This window comes from Choloepus didactylus, chromosome 21, assembly GCF_015220235.1.
Source record: "Choloepus didactylus isolate mChoDid1 chromosome 21, mChoDid1.pri, whole genome shotgun sequence".
Taxonomy (NCBI): domain Eukaryota; kingdom Metazoa; phylum Chordata; class Mammalia; order Pilosa; family Megalonychidae; genus Choloepus; species Choloepus didactylus.
This window is the reverse complement of record NC_051327.1, coordinates 30,140,401-30,142,762: the sequence shown is the minus strand read 5'-3', so window position 1 is coordinate 30,142,762 and position 2,362 is coordinate 30,140,401.

Below are 2,362 nucleotides of genomic sequence, written 5' to 3'. Positions count from 1 at the left end.
ACACCTCCAGGAACATAGTGAGGAAGCCGGCCGTGCGCCCAGACCTGCAGCCCCCTGGGCCCCCACACCCTGTTCCCTGTCGCAAGGGGTGACCCAGGCCTCATCTCACCGTATCCCATTTCAGTTCTGGAGTCACTGAGGCAGGTGTCTTTCATTCATTCACCCACACGTCTGTCCATCCATCAGCCACATTTAACAGAGCCCTTACCCGGCCGAGCTCCAGCCCCCGCGGCTCGGTGTGGTCAGTGGCAGGTTGTCACGGGTGTGGACACGGGCCCCAGCCCAGACCCACTGGGTCAGAATCCACATTTTAATAGGATCCCAGGCCACACTAGCCAGCAGGCTGGGAGAGCCGGACGCAGACAGGGAGGGGCAGCGCTGGGGCTTCCTGGAGAGGGTGGGGAGCCAGGCCGCAGGGTGTACATGGCCCAGGGCAGACAACTTGGGGTGTCGGGGCTTGAGATGACACAAGCCGAGCAAGCAGTTTATCAAACTTAAGCCAGCATTTAGCATATTTTAAAAGATGGTGCACATTTCTTACGTGAAGGGTTTGGCTCCCCCTCCACAGAGTAGATAGTTTGGGGAAGAGATGGAGTTAGGAAGGCAGGAGGGGGCTCTGGTCCCTGCCTGCCTTAGCAGGGGACCCGCATGAACCCCCCTGAGGAGAGTTTGAAGCTTTCACCGGCCTCAAGCGTTGGTAAAGATTCACTGGGGCAGTGGAGTCTGGAGGTGATGGCTCCATCGTTAGAAAGCCAAGTTCAGAGCTCGAGGAGGCCATGCTGGAGCAGGCGGAAGGCAGGGCCTGGGGTCAGCAACGGTGGGGGCTCAGATGCCGTGTCCCACCGTCTGGCCCCTGGGCCCTGGGGTGCAAAGGACTGGCCACACAGTTGTCACTTCCAGAGGGAAAGGGGGTTAATAACGAGCCACAGCAGCCAAGAAAGTGCTACGGGGTCGGCAGCATCCAGGAAACCACCCGCCCACCCACCCCCATGTGATATCTACAAAACGAGGTCCAGCTAATTGGTTCGAAAGGAAATCGGGTTCAGCGGTGCCTACTCTCGGGAGGTGCCTGGGGCCGGCCTTGGGGCCCCCTCATGGCAGGGGGAGAGGGGCCGTGGTGGAGGGGCTCCAGGAGCAAGGGCCGGGCCCACTGGCTGCCCGGCTGATGCCCCATCTGGGAGTGAGAACCACCTTGGGACACCCCCCAGGAGAGCCAGGGAGAAAGCCGGGGACCCTCTGAGCTTCGGGCCTTTCTGCAAGAAGGGGCAGGGGGTGGGGGCGAGTGGGGTGTCTCGAATCTGGAAGTGCTCCGAGAGCCCCACGGAGGCGGCCGTTCCTTCTTGGGTGCAGACCCACCCCCATGAGCTGCACAGTGGGGGCTGAGCGAGCCGCCAGCCACTGTCACGTCAAGGGCCCAGGCCCTGCGGCTTCTGACATCCTGTGGGGCCGCGTCTCCGCCTCCTCCATCTGCACCCACGGCCGGGCTGCTCTCTGCCCACTGGGAGCCCGGGGGGCAGTCACTGGGCGTCCTCCCAGCCCCTGGCACACTCCTGGGGGCTCAGAAAGCGCTGAGCCAGGAAGGGGAGCCCTGGGGACAATGGGACACATCTCTGCATCCTGACCCCCCGATCGCTGCCCACAGGCTCTCCAGTGGGTCGACACGTACCCTCCCACAGGCTGCTGCACCCTTCTCCTGCTCTACAACCATCACTGGCTCCCCGTGCCTGCTGGAGAGACCTCAGACCCCACGGCCTCCAACACTCGGCTCCACTTGTCACCTCCTTCCCTCGTGGACCCTGGGCCCCCTGTTAAACGGCTTGTTCCCTGTCACCTGAAGACACCTGTGCTTCTGCTCCAAACTTTCCTTGTGTTTTTCACTCTGGGCCAGGGGCCTCCCCCTTCTCCGTGCACACCCGCTGCCGTGTCCTCCCAGGGAGCCTTCGGGGCCCCTTCACTCACAGGAAGACTGTGGGGTACCACCGGTTCACACCCTGCGGGTGATGCAGGGGTGAGAAGAGGAAGGGACGGGGGCTGCAGGGGCAGCAGGGCTGGCCTGGAGCTGGGAGCTCCAGCCCCCAAGGGCCTTTTCCACCTGCAGGACCTTAGCCAAGTTGCTCGGCCCCCGCCGCCCCCCTGCAGGCCGAGCACCTGGCAATGGGAGGCTGATCTCTCGGCGGGGTGGGGGGCTGCCTGGGCTGCGCAGGCTGCTCAACCAGCTTCTCCTGAGCCTCTGGTGGGCTGGGGCCGGGGTCCTGGAAACCAGACCCCCGGCACCACCCCCTGCGCCCCCCCAGAGGAGCCCGAGGCCGCCGCAGCCCTCGATTCGTCCGCGAGGCTGTTGGCTTTTGAAATCAGACAGGAA